The sequence below is a fragment of the Juglans microcarpa x Juglans regia genome, chromosome 1D, assembly GCF_004785595.1.
Source record: "Juglans microcarpa x Juglans regia isolate MS1-56 chromosome 1D, Jm3101_v1.0, whole genome shotgun sequence".
Taxonomy (NCBI): Eukaryota; Viridiplantae; Streptophyta; class Magnoliopsida; order Fagales; family Juglandaceae; genus Juglans; species Juglans microcarpa x Juglans regia.
The window spans coordinates 7,359,484-7,378,966 of NC_054594.1; the positions used below are offsets into that span (position 1 = coordinate 7,359,484).

At 38.3% G+C, this 19,483-nt stretch overlaps 2 pseudogenes; one reads left to right on the plus strand and one right to left on the minus strand.

The window, feature by feature from the left end:
- Positions 1-3,352: 3,352 nt before the first annotated feature.
- Positions 3,353-13,459, minus strand: LOC121258720 (annotated as a pseudogene).
- Positions 13,460-16,599: 3,140 nt separating this feature from the next.
- LOC121242998 lies at positions 16,600-17,294 on the plus strand (annotated as a pseudogene).
- The last annotated feature ends 2,189 nt before the right edge of the window (positions 17,295-19,483 follow it).

Sequence of the window (19,483 nt, forward strand, 5' to 3'; positions counted from 1 at the left end):
ATTATAGGGTTGTATCAAGGGGAAGGAAGAGGCTTATATTGTGGCAAGTTTTGATTAAATGTGGTAGAGCTCCAAGAGAAGAGGCTATTTCGGAAGATTATGATGATATGAGGGAAATATTTTCTGAATTTATCCTTGAGGGCAAGGATATACTTGAAGAGAGGGGGATTGTTAGACCTCCACGTCGAGTTGCCTCTAGAGATGCCGCACATGCCCTAGTCATGATGGGGACATGCCCCTTGGCTAGCCCACAAATATGACTTGGCTAGTGTCGTGACACGCACAGGGCGCCCAGCATGCATGTATGCCTTGGCCCATGTGATGGCACGCATGGGGTGCCTAGCATGCAGGCCAGTGAGGTTAGTGACCCTGGCATGCGCACGCCCATGCGCCCGGCATTGCGCATGCCCCTGCGCATTCCTATGCGCCGCATGGCCCTGCGCGCTCCTAGGTGCCGCAAGGCCATGCATGTGCCCATGCGCCGCAATGCTCCCATGCGCGCGCCCATGCGCAGTGCAGCAATGTCAGCACCCAAGCCTCCAGCCTGGGCCATGCCACTCAACAGCATGTCCCAAGCCACCTGCCGCACACCAGCGAGGTTAGTGGCATGCCCTCACAGGCATGCCATCTAGCGCATGGCTCCAGCCTGTGCCTTGCAGGTAAGGCCAGTGGCATGCCCACCAAACATGCCATCCAACACATGGCTCCATCCCATGCTTTGCAGTCTCAATGCCCAAGCCACGAGTTTCGGCCATGCAGAGCTAGCGCCTAAGCCACCAACCTGGGCCATGCAGTGCACACACATGGCTCACCATCAGTAAGCCATGCCGCACCACCTAGCCATGGGCCAACCCGAAGACCACCATGCAGCATCCTAGCCCACCGTGGGCCCATGCATGCCACAACCAAGCTTGGTCCATGCCACTATCTTATTGTTTTATTTATTTATTTTTATTTATTTTCAAGGGACCTATTGAAAGTTTCCAACTTGTATTGCTTATAAATAGGACATCATTCACTTGCTTTAGAATCTATTGGCAAATACCTTAGAGGGAGGATTATTGTTTGAGAGATCATAAATGGTGCCTTTGCACTTGAGCTTTTTGAGTAAAATTCGTGACTCTCAAAGAGAGGATCACACCTTACAATTCTTTGAATAGGTGTGATTCATTTATCTTGTTCTTGCAACTTGGTGCAATTCGTGAATCCAAGTTGTGGTTATCATTGTTTTTATCATTTGATCAATATATGAGGTTTATTCAACACTTGTGCAATCCGTGAATCATTTGTTAAATTATTATCATTTTGTTCAATCAAGTTCTTAAGTATTTTTGCTTTTGTTCTTGAGTGTTCATCTTTGTGTTCTTCATTCCAATTGCTCTTCCAATCCATCCAATCCATAATCTCGACCAACCCTAGTATTTGTCACTTTCCATAAATTGTTTGCCTCATCAAACCTTGCCCTAGCCGAAATACATTATCCTTGCTAATTCAAATTCAAATTTGGGCAATCACTTGCCTTATTTGAATTGCCATAGCCTCCCACTCCACTTTCCATATTAGTGTTCCTATAATTTAGGAACTCAAATTGCTCCATCTTATTCCCTATAGCCGGCCATATACACTTCCCATTTGAGTTCCAAGATTTTAGAAAACTTTCCTAAAATCACTCAACTACCTAACTCGTCCAACCCAAGCCGCCCATCACCAAAACCCTAATTCCAAACCCTAGCTGTCCATCATCATCATCCAAACTCTAAACCTAATTCCCAAGTGGCGCCAACACTAGTTCCTCACTAGTGCCGTGCACCCCTTACACCATTGCAGCCCATACCCTCCATCACCTTTTTCCCACCATTCCATACACCAATCCTAACCTAAACACATAACCTCATCTTACCAAAGTGGTCATCTTGGCCACCATTGTTTGAGAATCAAGTAAGAGAGGAACGGAGATTCGGTCACATTCATGACAATTGTTAATAGCTTCCAGCACACTTCCGTGATTGACATGGTTTAGTCCAGACAACAGATCTCTAAATACCTAAGTCTAAGAGATAGCACAACTGGGTCCACGATAGAGGTAATAGAACCCCGTGACAAAATCCCATACCTCGACTAAGCAGAGTAGGGTGCACCAAAACCCACCATAAGCACAGCCTAAGCGGAGGGGGACCACTCCATTTGGGGAAGGTGGGTTGCGTTCGATCAACAGACGGAATCCATTGCCTCTCTTAGATCATTGACAAGCTTTTTTCATTCCACGTACGGACTAGTTTTAAAATTAATGAAACTGATCTATGGAACAATACTCCTATAACTAATTATTATCTTCATCCAAAGTTTACTAATTCGTTCATATTAATTGATATGTTTTATTTTAAATAATCTTTTGCCCAACAAATTAAATAGAAAGTAAGTTATAGGAAGTGCGCTGCAATTAAATTGCAAACATAGTAACCAGTACTATAACACGAGGGAATTAACATAGAAAAGCAAAACAAAGCTAACAAAATAAACACACTCATGTATTCAAAGTAATTCCTTAGGCATTCGGTTCATGAAATACTAGCAAGTTGCAAACATGGTGCAATTAGGGCTGAAAAAAAATCGGTGAAGCGGTAAACCAAACCAGTGGGTTAATTGGTCCAGTCCGGTACCGGTTTTATTTTTTTCAAAACCGGTCAAAATTAGTCCGGTTCCAGTTTTCCTTTTTCTAACACCGGATCTAACCGGTTCATATATATATATATATTTTAATTTTTATATTGTATAAAATATTTTTTATATGATTTTTTATATGATATATAATTTTTATATATAACATACATAATTATATATAAAATAAATTTTTATTATATGATAAATTACTAATTAATATAATATTAAATTTTAAAATCCTATATCACTATAGTCTATAATATAATTATAATATATATTATAATATATTATTACTATATTATTATATGCTATAATATACCATATTATATGTGTTATATAATATATCGAAAAAATCAGACTGAACTGGACTAGAACTGATAAAACCGGAAGTACCAGTTTAAGAGTGTAACCAGTGCGGTATCGATTTTTCAAATCTCAAAACTGAAATATACCAGTTTGCTTCTAAAATATGTCCAAAACAGAACTGAACCAGATCGGTTACACCCCTAAGTGCAATGAAATTGTAAAAATCGTAAACGATATACCATATACTCCAGAATAACGCAGAAATGAAAAACAAAACTAGCAAAATAAACAAGCCTTTGTATTTATAGTAATACCATAAACGTACAAACATATAAATCACAACAAACCTCTACACAGGTGTAGTATATCTTAAACACAATGGAAACTAAGCATCAGACCAATATATGTTTAATTCACCCCAATCACTTTCTGGCACTCCCAAAGCCTTCCAAACAGCTTTAGAGGCATCAACAATATTATTAGGACATGGAGGTTGGTAATCATGGTCAGCATCGCACCCCATAGTGGAATCACACTCGTCAACTACCTTGGCCTTGACGCTCCTTCCATTGCCATGGATGGTGATATAATTCAAACACCTTTGCTTATTGTTGAACCATCCTGTTGATAGTGCCACCACAGGGGTGTCATCAGGGTGATACTTGTTGTCGCATTCCGATGGTCCACCACCATCCCCACCTTTCTGAAAGCTGTTGATGGTTAGTGTCGCCTTTGTATGACTAAACACGGGGGGTGAACACTTATAAACAGTGTAAGGCTTGCCTTGCACGCAACATTCAGAATCGTTTGCTTTGTTACATTGTCCTGGTGGAGGCTTTTTCCCCTTTATCGTCCCGCTAGGTTTGCATGTCTGAGCTTCAACATTTGACCACTTTGTAACAAGAAGAAAGAAGAAGATGGCAAAGCTTGTAAAACAAATTTGGTTCTTCATTTTCTTTTTCTCTCTTGCTTTGGTTATGTTTGTTGTAAAGAAGTTGTAGTGGGCGTATCCTATTTATAGATCAGATTAACTAGTACTCCAAATAGATATTTTAAATGTCAAAGTAGGACACGTGTGTAGTCATGTCTTTTGAGGAAAAATACTTTTTTCTTTGAAAGGTGATTTGGCATTTTCGTGGATCTTGAAAAGGAACAAAACTCGACTCAAGGATTTAAATTAAGTATAAAAAACCACATTATAAAACTCATGTGTTGATAACGTACGTAACCATGCATATACGGAACCCTACTTTTATATCTTTTGGCCGTAAGCATCTAACATCTTATGGAATTTCCTTAATTTATTCGGAAAGAAAAAAGGTATTCATTCCTTTGAATCTTGTGGCAGTCAATGATTAGCCTTGAGATGCAGATCCAGTAATACTTTTGATGTAATCTCAAATTTCCATTCATCGCCAAGCAAACTTGATGTTATTATATAATGGTTGTAAGTATTATTTTTGGCTTTATCGAATTCTCCTTGGCAACTTGTACAATTTTTTCTAACATCACAAAATAATTTTGAGGGATAAGTAATAGAGTGATTGTAGGATTTGATATTTTTTTGAGATGATTCTTTGAGGGTAAGATGAAAAGAAAAAGAAAAGAAAATAAAACAAAGTCTTGTCTGGATTACTATGCTAATACTTATATATAATCAAATGATTTTTTCATCCAAATTCCCTTAAGTAATTAAAATTACTTTACATGTAACTCATTTGTCACCATTTTTTTAAGAATTTAAAAATGATGTCAATCAACATGCATGCCAGCCAAGTCATGAACAACAAATGTTACAATATCAAAAGCATTGAGAAAACAAGTTACAAAATAAAATGACTTGAATTTCAAAATATGTCTAAAATAATAATAAAAAACTTATAAAACTGAAATCAAAACCAAAATTAATAACCTGAATTCTTTCGAAAAATCAAATTAATTTAAAATTATAAATAAAAATATCCAATTAGAAGAAAAAACACTAAAATACATTTAAGAAAAAGATTGAGATTACAAACAAAAAAGAAACTAAACCACAGGTTGAGAGACTACGGCTCAAGGGGTGGCTTATGAAGGAGTAGTGCTACACCCACCGAGGGTGTAGTGTTAGGAACCTTGGTCTTGTCCCTAAACATTAAATCCACGAGCTCGCCTTGGTGATGTTGGTGATTGAGTGATCTTGCCAACTTGCTTGGCCATCAACAAAGGGTAGGTGTGTGGGAGGTGGAATGATGGAGATGATGGTGGAATTGGATAGGCTAAGTGTTCAGGGTTTGCAATTCACTATGGACGGCTAGGGTTTGTCCCTTGAGTGTGGCGCCAAGTTGATAGGGCTAGGGTTGATGAGAGATAGTGAGGCTAGGGTTTAGGGTATGCGGCAACTGGGGTTGCCGAAATTAGCTAATGGGAATTAGGGTTGGCGCCAAGATGGATGGATGCTAGGGTTTCGGATCGCAAGGCAACTAGGGTTGTCGAAATTGATGAGTGGAAGGGTTTTTGGAAAGATTTCTAAGTGGTAGGAATCCTTGAGGATTCGGTTGGGCTAGTTTGGAAAGTCAATGTTGACTTCAGAGATTTAAGGGATGAGGGATTTAAGGAATTGAAGAGGATTATCAATTCCTTAAATTAAGGGATTTGAATTGGAGGAAGTCAAGACTCCTAAAAGGAAAGAGTTTCCTTATGGAGAATTGAGGGTTTGGCTAGGGCAATTTGGGATGGAAGAAGGGTAAAGATGGTAGTGCCGTGTATGGTAAGTGAGGATTTGGCTAGGGTTTTATGGAAGTGGCGGCAAGGCTATTTATGGAATGGGGGCTAGGGAAAACACTATAGTGGGTGACACTAAGTGTTTGGATGGATCAAATGAGGCAAATGGTGGATTATGGCAAAGAACAACCGAAGAACACAAGTATTCATAAGAACATCTCAAGAACAATTCAAGAACAATGCATATAAAATAATAAGATCAATGGATGGAAAATGGAAGACAAGAGAGTGAATGAATAATACTCATAAGATTGATAAATTGAATCACACTTATTCACGAATTGCAAAGTGTGATTATCTCCTTAGGGATTCACGAATTGCACTCCAAAGAGCCCAAGTGCTAAGCACTGAAATAGATGATCTCAAGAACAAAGCTGTCCAAAAGGAATTTGTCAAAAGATGTAAAAGAAAAGACTATGAGTCCTATTTATAAGAGTTATAAACTTGAAACCCCCAATAGGTCCATTGAAAATAAATAAATAAAATAAAATAAATAAAATGGAAATAACATAGTGGCATGAGCCAAGTTGGCCGTGGCATGCATGAGCCCATGGTGGGCTAGAATGGTGCATGGTGGCCTTCGGGCTGGTCCATGGCTAGGTGGCACAACATGGTTTGCTGATGGGCATGACATGATGCCATGCAAGGGCCTGCTGGTAGGCATGGCATGGTGCCATGCAAGGCTAGCTGATGGTGAGCCATGTGTGCGTGCTATATGGCCCAGGCTAATGGCCTGGGCATTGAAGCTGCAAGGCATGGGCTGGAGCCATGCACTGGATGGCATGCTATTAGCCTGGGCATTGAAGCTGCAAGGCATGGGCTGGAGCCATGCACTGGATGGCATGCCACTAGCTTAACCTGTAAGGCACAAGCTGGAGCCGTGCACTGGATGGCATGCTTGCGAAGGTATGCCACTAACCTCGCTGGCGTGCGGCGTGGGGCGCATGCTAGGGTGCTCCTAGGGGCGCGCGCGCAAGGGCTTGCGTGTGGCCGTGTGCAGGGGCGTGCGCATGGGCGTGCGGCGCAGGGTTGTGTGCTTGGGCATGTGCATAGGCGTGCGCATGCCAGGCCACGCGCTGGGCTGCAGGCGGCTACTAACCTTGCTGGCTTGCATGCTGGTCGCCCCGTGAGTGTCAATGCGCGGGCCAAGGCATGTGTGTAAGCTGGCTATGGTGCTATCCTTGCCTCCTAAGGGCAATGTCGAGGCTTGTATCGAGGCCAATTTTCTAGGGATTTTAACATGTAGCCTGATGATGGGTCCCGAGAAAGCCAAATCCTACTTCTTCTTCTTCTTCTTCTTCCTTTTCTTTTTTTTTTTTTTTTTTTTTTTTTTTTTTTTTTTTTTTAATATCCTTAAACATTATAAAAAAAAAAAATACAACCTTCTTAAAAAATACATCCTTAATCACTAAGTAAAAAAAAAGTGTCAGTACCAACTCTCGGTAGCTCTATCATTTTCCCCTAAGAAGGCTACCCTATATATGGGTGGCCACCTTCAACCACTAATCTCCCCTTAGGTTCTAGTGCATTCTCTTTCTCTTTCTCTTTCTCTTTCTCTTTCTCTCCCTCTCTCTTAATTTTAGTTTCTAATCTTTGTCTTATTTTATTTTTAAATTTTTTCTAGTATTAAGTCTTTTAAGGGGGCTCGTTGTGGGGAGAGGTAGCTCTGATGACTAAGTTAGTGAGAATCGAGTATATTGAGTATTTTAGTTTTCGAATTGAGAAGTTACCTTTGGTATGTACTTTGACCTCTATTTATATAGATCAAGTGTTTAATTAGTAAGGCATGCCTTACAACCTGATTCTATCTAATTCGTGAACAGTTAGAACTTCAAATTTGCTTCTATGGGAAGTACTATGATGAGCATAATTAATATTATGGACGGATTTTGTGAGCAGGCATCACACTGGAGGTTATTAATATTGCTTCGTGTCCGTTACATAATTAAATCACTATTAATGACAATTGGATTCAAATTCCGTATTAATGCATTTTGATAGTTTACGATCTTAGCCTTCATTGGTCAAGCTTACTCTTTTGAGCCCATGGGGATGTAGTAATGCTGCATCCCCGAGGGATGTAGCCCGAGGATCTCCCGAGATCGAAGGCAAAAAATATTTTTTTATTTTTTCTGATTTATTTTTATTCATTTCTTGGTATATTTAAATATATTTTAAAAAAGAAAAAAATTCACAACATAATTAAAAAACACTTTCTTAATTGCTAAGTAAAAAAAAAAAAAAAAAACATTGTCAGGAGAAATGCTTGGTTCCCATTATTTGGATCCCAAACATTTCTCATACACACAAACAAGCATGCGCGCGCGCACACACACACATATACACACATTTGTTTGTAAAGGGTTATAATGTCGTGACAAGTGAGTAGTACCATCTCTTTTTTTTTTTTTTTTTGATAATATTGGATCACATTCCATTCATTAAGAGAGGACATTACAAAGTTGACTTAAAAACAAGCCAGTTACAATCATTAATAGCTTCCCAACAAGCTTCCCAACACACTTTCGTGACTGATATGGTCTAGTCCAGACAACAAATCTCTAAAGATTTAAGTCTAAGAGATAGCAAAACTCTGTCCACGACAGAGGTAACAGAATCCCGTGACAAAGCCCCATACCCCGACTAAGCGGAGTAGGTTGCACCAAACCCCACCATAAGCACCGCCTAAGCAGAGGGGGGACCACTCCATTCGGACTATGGTCCGAAGGTACTATTTTTTAGATTTTTATTTTTCTAAAATACACTGCGAAAATAAAAAAAATAGTGCACACAAAGGCTGCTTGGCGAGTGCAGTACACGCGCTACTCTAGGAGGAAAGTTGGCGGTCTTAGAAGTCCCTGATTGACAAGCCCCAGAAACTTCGACTCGTGCTTGCGGGCTACTCGCAGCTCCGTTTGGTGCCTCATTCGGTGGTCTTGAAGATCGGCGGCTAGGCAACACCATGGAGGGCGTGCTGGTCTATGATCAGCGGAAGGATCCAAATCTGCGATTCTCCCTTATTTGGCCTGAAAAAATACAAAAATACAAAACAAAATAATATACAGAGGAGGAGAGAGGGGGAAGGGAGCCGAAGCTCCCACTCCTTCTAGTCGGATCTGTGGAGAAAGTTTAGAGAGAAGGGAGAGAGTTTTGGTCTAGAGAGAGAACAAGGAAGTTCTTGGATCTGTTGGCTATTGCAAGAAATTCGAAATTGCATCGGGGAAGGTGGGTTGCGTTCGATCAACGGACGGAATCCATTGCCTCTCTTAGATCATTGACAAGCTTTTTTCATTCCACGTACGGACTAGTTTTAAAATTAATGAAATTGATCTATGGACCAATACAATAATTGGAATGTTTTCCTATAACTAATTATTATCTTCATCCAAAGTTTACTAATTCGTTCATATTAATTGATATGGTTTATTTTAAATAATCTTTTGCCCACCAAATTAAATAGAAAGTAAGTTATAGGAAATGTGTTGCAGTTAAACTGTAAACATAGTAAACAGTATAACACGAGGGAATTAACATAGAAAAGCAAAAGAAAGCTAACAAAATAAACACACTCTTGTATTCAAAGTAATTCCTTAGGCATTCGGTTCATGAAATATTAGCAAGTTGCAAACATGGTGTAACTAGAGGTGAAAAAAAAATCGGTGAACGGTAACCCAGACTGGTGGGTTTGGTCTGGTCTGGTACCAGTTTTATTTTTCTCAAAACCGGTCAAAATTAGTCCGGTTCTAGTTTTCCTTTTTCTAACACCAGACCAGACCAGTTCACCGGTTCATATATATATTTTTTAATTTTTATATTGTATAAAATATTTTTTATATGATTTTTTATATTATATATAATTTATATATATAATTATATATAAAATAATTTTTTATTTTATGATAAATTACAAATTAATATAATATTAAATTTTAAAATCCTATATCACTATAGTCTATTGTATTAATAGTTATACTAATACCATATCACTCAATATTATAATATACTATAATATATCACTATAGTCTATAATATATATTATAATATATATTATCACTATATTATTATATACTATAATATACTATATTATATTATACTATATAATATACTATATTATATATGCTATATAATATACCGAACAAATAAGACCGAACCAGACTAGAACTGATAAAACTGGACGTACTTGTTTAGCGGTGTAACTAGTGCGGTTTCGGTTTTTCAAATCTCAAAACTGGAATATACCGATTCAATTCTAAAATATGTCAAAAACTGAACCGAACCGGACCGGTTATACCTCTAGGTGCAATGAAATTGTAAAAATTGTAAACAACATACTCTAGAGTAACACAAAAATGCAAAACAAAACTAGCAAAATAAACAAGCCTTTGTATTTGTAGTAATATCATAAACGTAGAAACATATAAATCACAACATACCACTGCACAGGTGTAGTATATCATAAACACAATGGAAACTAAACATCAGACCAATATATGTCTAATTCACCCCAATCACTTTTTGGCACCCCTAAAGCCTTCCAAACAGCTTTAGAGGCATCAACAATATTGTTAGGACATGGAGGTTGGTAATCATGGTCGGTATCGCACCCCATAGTGGAATCACACTCGTCAACTACCTTGGCCTTGACGCTCCTTCCATTGCCATGGATGGTGATATAATTCAAACACCTTTACTTATTGTTGAACCATCTTGTTGATAGTGCCACCACAGGGGTGTCATCAGGGTGATACTTGTTGTCGCATTCCGATGGTTCACCACCATCCCCATCTTTCTGAAAGCTGTTGATGGTTAGTGTCGCCTTTGTATTAATAGTTATACTAATACCATATCACTAAATATTATAATATACTATAATATATCACTATAGTCTATAATATATATTATCACTATATTATTATATACTATAATATACTATATTATATATGCTATATAATATGCCGAACAAATAAGACCGAACCGGACTAGAACTGATAAAACTGGACGTACTTGTTTAGCGGTGTAACTAGTGCCGTTTCGGTTTTTCAAATCTCAAAACTGTAATATACCGATTCAATTATAAAATATGTCAAAAATTGAACCGAACCGGACCGGTTACACCTCTAGGTGCAATGAAATTGTAAAAATTGTAAACAACATACTCTAGAGTAACACAAAAATGCAAAACAAAACTAGCAAAATAAACAAGCCTTTGTATTTATAGTAATATCATAAACGTAGAAACATATAAATCACAACATACCACTACACAGGTGTAGTATATCATAAACACAATGGAAACTAAGCATCAGACCAATATATGTCTAATTCACCCCAATCACTTTTTGGCACCCCTAAAGCCTTCCAAACAGCTTTAGAGGTATCAACAATATTGTTAGGACATGGAGGTTGGTAATCATGGTCGGCATTGCACCCCATAGTGGAATCACACTCGTCAACTACCTTGGCCTTGACGCTCCTTCCATTGCCATGGATGGTGATATAATTCAAACACCTCTGCTTATTGTTGAACCATCCTGTTGATAGTGCCACCACAGGGGTGTCATCAGGGTGATACTTGTCGCATTCCGATGGTCCACCACCATCCCCATCTTTCTGAAAGCTGATGATGGTTAGTGTCGCCTTTGTACGACTAAACACGGGGGGTGAACACTTATAAACAGTGTAAGGCTTTCCTTGCACGCAACATTCAGAATCGTTTGCTTTGTTACATTGTCCTGGTGGAGGCTTTTTCCCCTTTATCGTCCCGCTAGGTTTGCAAGTCTGAGCATCAACGTCTGATCACTTTGTAATAAGAAGAAAGAAGAAGATGGCAAAGCTTGTAAAACAAATTTGGTTCTTCATTTTCTTTTTCTCTCTTGCTTTGGTTATGTTTGTTGTAAAGAAGTTGTAGTTGGCGTATCCTATTTATAGATCAGATTAATTAGTACTCCAAATAGATATTTTAAATGTCAAAGTAGGACACGTGTGTAGTCATGTCTTTTGGGGAAAAATACTTTTTTCTTTGAAAGGTGATTTGGCATTTTCTTGGATCTTGAAAAGGAACAAAACTCGACTCAAGGATTTAAATTAAGTATAAAAAACCACATTATAAAACTCATGTGTTGATAACGTACATAACCATGCATATACGGAACCCTACTTTTATATATTTTGGCCGTAAGCATCTAACATCTTATGGAATTTCCTTAATTTATTCGGAAAGAAAAAAGGTATTCATTCCTTTGAATCTTGGTCAATGATTAGCCTTGAGATGCAGATCCAGTAATACTTTTGATGTAATCTCAAATTTCCATTCATCGCCAAGCAAACTTATATAGTGGATAAGTAATAGAGTGATTTGTAGGATTTGATATTTTTGAAATGATTCCTTGAGGGTAAGATCAAAAGAAAAACAAAAATAAAAACAAAACAAAAGAATTAAAATTCCCTTAAGTAATTAAAATTACTTTACATGAAACTCATTTGTCACCATTTTTTTTTAAGAATTTAAAAAATGATGTCAATCAACATGCATGCCAAGTCATGAACAACAAATGTTACAAACATTAAAGGCATTGAGAAAACAAGTTACAAAATAAAATGACTTGAATTTCAAAATATGTCTAAAATAATAAAAGAAACTTGTAAAACTAAAATGAAAAACAAAATTAATAACCTAAATTCTTTTGAAAAATCAAATTAATTTAAAATTATAAATAAAAACCTCCAATTAGAGGAAGAAACACTAAAATACATTTAAGAAAAAGATTGAGATTACCAAAGAAAAAAAAAAAAAACCTAAACCACAGGTTGAGAGACTATAGCTCAGGGCGTGGCTTACAAAGGTGTGGTGCTGCACCCACCGAGGGTGTAGTTTGAGGATGGGTCCTGAGAAGGCCAAATCTTTTTTTTTTGTCCCTAGATTTTTTATATCCTTAAACATTATAAAAAAAAATTACAACATTATTAAAAAACACATCCTTAATCATTAAGTAAAAAAAAAAAAAAAGTGTCGGTACCAACTCTATGTAGCTCTATCATTTTCCCTTAAGAAGGCTACCCTATATATGGGTGGCCATGCACCTTCAACCACTAATCACCCCTTAGATTCTAGTGCATTCTCTCTCTCTCTCCCCCTCTGTCTTAATTTTAGTTTCTAATCTGTCTTATTTTATTATTATTTTTCTAGTATTAAGTCTTTTAAGGCGGCTCATTGTGGGGAGAGGTAGCTCTGATGACTAAGTTAGTGAGAATAGAGTATATTGTGTATTTTAGTTTTCGAGTTGAGAAGTTACCTTTGATATGTACTTTGACCTCTATTTATATAGATCGAGTGTTCAATTAATAAGGCTTGCCTGACAGCTTGATTCTATCTAATCCGCGAACTGTTAGAACTTCAAATTTGCTTCTATGAGAAGTACTGTTCTGAGGATAATTAATATTATGGACGGATATTGTGGGCAGGCATCACACTGGAGGTTATTAATATTGCTCCGCGTTCGTTACATCATTAAATCACTATTAATGACAATTGGATTCAAATTCCATATCAATGCATTTTGATAGTTTACGATCTTAGCCTTCGTTGGTCAAGCTTACTCTTTCGAGCCCATGGGGCCCTAGGTATTGTGGTCTTGTCCAAATCTCTTTGGGGAATACTTAGCCCACCAGTTATCCCGCAAACTCCTATCACATGGGTTTGATGGGAATTTTCCACTTTGCTTCGTGTCATTTCAGTGACTTTTTGTTCGTTTCGTCCCACTTGTAACTGCCTTCTTGATGACACATATTCCCACGTCTGGGGTTGCTGTGTAGCTTACCTTCCACTTCCTTTCGTGCAATGCGGGTCACAGAATTGCTCGTTCCATTCCTGTGTCAGTGACACCTGTTATTTCCTTGTTGCACTCACTTTCAAACGCTAATAGTTTCTTGTCGTTGCACTCCCCTAATCTTCTATCTTTCAGTCTTCCCTTTTGGTCTTTGCTCTTTCCATCGCTAATGGCTCCCTATAATGGCTCTCGCTTTGGCTCCTATGGCATACATTTTTCATGCCCTCAAGGTTCTCCCAACAAATTTGAGGGTGCCAGTCTGCATCGTTCAAATGGTTTTGCGGAACACCGATGGTCTGACCTCCTAGGTCTCGATTTGGCGAGGAACCGATATGGGGTCCCAAATTCTGTAGTCATGGACCTACTTGGTACCCATCGTGGGGTTGTCGACTAGGATGGTTTTGTGGAACGGGTCACTCTGTACACAAGCATGTTCCTGTGGGGGCTACGACTATCCTTTTGCTACCCTGTTCGCGATGTTTTGGATTTCTTGGGTTTGACCCATTCACAACTCCTTCCTAATGCCTAGCGGATCCTGTTATCATGCTACGTGGTTTGGCACCAAGCTTGGAGCCCACCGATGAGGAATATCCAGACCTCACTACCCGGGAGTTCGTTTATACCCCCAATGTTAGACGTTACGATGGGAACTAGTGTAGCTTTCGTTCCTCGACTGGATATAGAGTGGCATGTTTGGAGTCTCGCTTCTGCCTTGCCAAAGATTGGCATAAGATATTTTTCTTCTTTTATGGTTTAGGTTGGGAGTTTCTGGCAGGAATTTCTAGTTCATGCCATGTGGGGGATTCGTCCCCGAGGAACGTGAAATGGGTGTAACTCTTTCCAACCAGGAACAAGCATGCTTAGAACTCATATATTTATGAATTGATCAAAATCCTAATGCTGTTTGGTTTGATTTTCTTCTCACTTGGGTGGATATTGACTAATTTCTAGTGTTACTGAATCGTCCCCATGTTGTGTGTCGCAAATTTCTTAGCGAGCTGTCTGTTCCTTTCGGACAGAAAAGGCCTACTTCTGTCATGGTGGGCCAAGATATGCAAACAGAGTTTTAGTTCCTTAGACATTCGGTTCATGAACTTGCAAATGTGTTGAAATTAAACTACAAACATAATAAACAATATAACATGAGGGAAGTAACACATAAAAGCAAAAAAAAACTAACAAAATAAACACACATTTGTATTCATAGTAATCATGAACATAAATTCATAAATCACAACAAATCTCCACTCAGGTTTGGTATATCTTATATAAAATGGAAGTTAAGCATCATAACACTATCTAGGAAAGGAACAAAACTCGATTCAATGAATTAAAATATCAAAAATCATATTATAAAACTATTACTTTTTTTTTTTGTATACGCGTATACAAAGCCCTACTTTTGTATTTTAACGCAAGCATATTTCATCTCATCTTATCGCATGGCCGTAATTTATTCTTAAAGAGTAACTGTTAATCTTTTTGAATCTCGTGGTAGTCAATCAGTCTTGAGATGCAGGCCCAGTAATAGTTTTCAAATCCAAAATCTCAAGTTTTCAACCCCTAGCAAATTTATAGAGCAATCTTACTCCGTTACACGCCAATGAAGGAAAATTGGAAGTGAAGGGAGAGGAGTTATGGTGCGGCTGTGTTCGGGGATGTGGAGGAGTGCTGTTGGAGAATATCCTAGAAGCTGAGTATGGAGCTCGAGCCAGATGGGCTGGAAGACAATCAAGGAGTTGGGCCAATGAAGAGATGCGATGGTCCAAGGGCCAAGAGTCATGCTCGGGCCTCTTAGTTGCTTATGTTTATTTGCAGTTACATTTACAATATGGGCTGTAGGCCTTAGTGATAAGGGTAGTTAAGTACTTTACGATCTTTGCTTTATATTCCCTGTAAGCAGATAGTTATTTTTTTTCTAGACTATTGTTGTGTTGTCAGGCTTTTGGAGGAGCTCCCCTCGAAGAGAGCATTTCACTATCAATTTCAATACAATATCACTATTCTTCTATCATTTTCTCAGAATTTTTGTTGCTATTATACAATCCATCGACTTAAGTGTAACAAATTGGTACTAGAGACCCCATTCCTCCCCTGCTTCCATGGCTGATGGCATAAGATTGAGGGATCTTCAAGAAGGATTTCAATCCTTCAAGAAGACCACAGAGGCTCACATTAAACAATCGGAATCCCAGTTTTGTACAGTTGTGGAGCTACAAGCAATGAGGAAACAAATGGAGGGCATGATGAAGCAGTTATCCACCGTTGCAACGGATCTGCACAAAAATAAAAAGCAAGGGTCAGGTGGATCCATCAGTCATGAAAAGGCATATCAACAAGATCAAGTGACTCCTCACACAAGGGAAATACTTCCTAGAGCCGTGCAACTAGATTTCCTTACTTTTCATGGTGAAGAACTCCATGGTTGGCTGTATAAGGTCAATCAATTCTTCAAGTTCCATAATAATTTACCACAATAGCGTTCTTGTTTCTTTCCATATGTAGGGCAAGGGCCTAGTATGGTTTCAGGACTTGGATGAATCTGGTTTGGTTTATGATTGGGAAGGGTTTGTGAGAGAATTGTTGATTAGGTTTGGGCCCAGTAGTTATGATAACCCCATGGAATAATTAACTGTGGAAGAATACAAGGCTCACTTTGAAGACTTTTCTAATAGACTTTGAGGTTTATAGGAACAATACAAATTAACCTGTTTCCTAAGTGGCCTAAGAGATGAATTTGGATTACCGGTGCATATGTTCAACCCAATCAATCTCACCTCAGCCAATAACCTTGCCAAAATACAAGAAGAACACGTTTCCCTCTATAAAAAAAAACTCATAACCTGAACCTACATCAAGCATCAGCATGAACCAGCCTCACTTAAAATCAACTCAAGCCCTAAAAACCATGACACCAAAAACTCTGGAAGGGCTGTAGTACCTGTGCAGAAAATTATGTTTCTCTCTCTCTAGATATCTATATATGTACCTACGCATAATTCGTCTATGCATGAACATTCAACACAAGAAACAAAGTGTGAGAATGAAGAGCTTGTGCTCAAAAGCATCCTGTCTCCTTTTTCCATTCTCCTATTAACAAACTATTGGGGCGTAAAAGCTAAGAAATGCAATCCAAGTGGCAACATAAGGGGAAAGAAACCCCCTCTTGGGCAATGCAATACTGAGAATGACTCAGAATGTTGTGTTGAAGGTAAAATATACACCACTTATGAGTGCTCACCACTAATAGTTCGCCACAAAAAAGCCCTTCTCACCCTTAACAACTTTGAGGAGGGAGGAGATGGTTGTGGCCCATCAGAATGTGATGATCAGTTCCACTCTAATGATAAACCGGTGGTGGTGCTATCGACTTGGTGGTTCAACCAAAAGAGGAGATGTCTTAACAGCACACTACAAGAAAGCTGATTAATTATGGCCAGTTATTCCTTGTGAAAATGACTATTTTCTACTAAAATGAATATGTTTTCATTGCAAATAGTTATTGTTGTCGCAAATACTCGATTTTATTTTAGTGACATCACCATTAGAGCCAATGGGCAGAGTGTGGTAGCCATGGTGGTAGATGAGTGTGATTTGACTATAAGGTGTGATGCAGACCATGATTATTAGCCTCCATGTCTTAACAACATTGTTGATGCCTCTAGGGCTGTGTGGGATGCTTTGGGTGTGCCTTGTGATGATTGGGGTGGGCTAGACATTACATGGTCCGATGCTTAGTTACTTTCATTTGGGCCGTAGACCTTTAAAATAAAAAACTTGCATGTCCTCTTGCTGTTATATATTGTAGTTGTTTTATGGTGATGGAGAACTGGAAATGCACTTGAATTAATCTATTACGTATGGTAAGTGTTAAATATAGTTTTCATGTTCAAGTTAATACACTATTATGTATGCACTTCCACTTGCTATATTGTTTTTTATCATCATTGGCCATACTTGTAGAATCTTGTAGTATTTGAAAAATTATATTTGCAAGCTAGTATGGATATGGAGTGCAAGTCCTTTACACTGAGGACATAGCAGGATTTCTCTAAATTTGCCCAACCATACATGGTTGTTGCGAGTAAAGATATATGGGTTTAGTTGGTTCATCAACAGAACAAAGAAATAACAAAGAAATATATATAGAGTAGGGGACTATATATTTTAGGATGATTCATGGACAATTTTAGCAGAATCGGCCACTATTATGGTGAGATTGGAAGACTAGTTTTTAGCATGGTTATTTTTTCTTTCGTGGAAAATTACTCGTAGCAAATCTCACTCGCCTTGTGGCCTATTGTACATCCCAATTCCAAGATCCTCACAAGCACTTAATGTCAATACAACATAATAGATGTATTTGATGCAAAAATTTCAAGGTGCTGAATACAAACAAGGTTTTAATTTCTTAGGCATTCAGAGTTATACAAAAAAAAAAAAAAAAAAAAAAAAAAAACTTCTTAAGCATTGGGTTAATGAAGTACTAGCAAGTTGCAAACATGGTGCAATGAAATTGTAAAAGTCGTAAATAGTATACCATATACTTTTTTTTTTGGTAAGTAAAAATATTATATATATATATACATATATATCAAAATGAGTAATCAAGTATACTAATGTATACAAAAGAACACCTTGCCCATAATAGAAAACCCCTAATAACCCAAAAAGCCCGCGAAAAACAACCAAAAGTACACCAAACTTGACCCCAACCCCTTGTTTCCCTTAGAATTAAAACTCTTCCCAAAAACCCCACTCGAACCCCTTGTTTCTCATCTTCACAATGCCCTCCCTTTAGACTTTCCTTTAGTTGAGCTACCACTCTTAGCGTCGTAGTTGATTGTCGAAAAGAGATATTGTAACTCCCTGCTTTTCTTGAAACTTGATTTGGTTTCAAGCGAGTGGCTTGCCTCGATTGCAGTAATTAATTCTTTAAATTGGTTTTCATATCCTCTATGTGAAATTCCCACGAACTGCTGAATCTCATTAACTTTAGGCAGAATCCAATCTGCTATTGGAGGAAGAGAGACCAAGGGAGCCACAATATCCCCAGGCACAGTATCCAGCTGCACTCCCGACTCTAGGCAAGGCACCAACGCCAAATCCATATTCAAATCCCATACCTCCTTAGAAACTCCATTGGTTATCTCCAATGGTATGACATCAAGTCCCTTCACCTCTGGTGACCCTTTATGTGTAATGTCAGCGGGTCCCTTCACCAACGGTATGACACCAATGTCTTTTAACTCCGACGAGAGAGCCATAGTTTCTTTGAGTACAGAAGTCACTTGAGCCGAATGGCATTATATTACAGATGTCTCTACGTTGATACTCGACGTAGAACCCACTTCAAATAACCCAGACTTCCTTTTGACCCGCCATACTCTTCTAGATCTAGTTATAGGAACAGGACCGAATCTGATTTTTCATTTTCATTTATCTGAGTTTAAAGGATTCGAGCCTATCTTAGTCTTGTTCTTTACAACCATGTTGCCTATAGTTGAAAGCAAGTCTATTTTTGTAGACAAAATAGCTATCACTGCCTTTAATTTGACAAGTTGGGTTTCCATCTCCTTTAAAGAATTATGCATCGCGACAAGCTGGTTCTGAGGCGTGATCTGCAAACCACTTACATCATTCCCCTCACTATGAACCCCATAATCAAGAGCGGTCTTCAAAGCTGCCACATATGATCGTCTCGCCACCGTGGATGTACTATTGTCTTTATGATTCACCTCCAAGTTGATATTCTCATTCTTCTTTTGGTTTTCCTTTTACCCATTAGCGAAAAGCATATCCGCAGCTCTACGTAATTCCATAGCAAATTTCTCCCAACCTAGACCTTCATACCCTTCAGGAATGGCTACAACAATTCGCCGGCCTTCTCCACATATTCAGTGACAGTTAAAAACCTAGCATGCTTA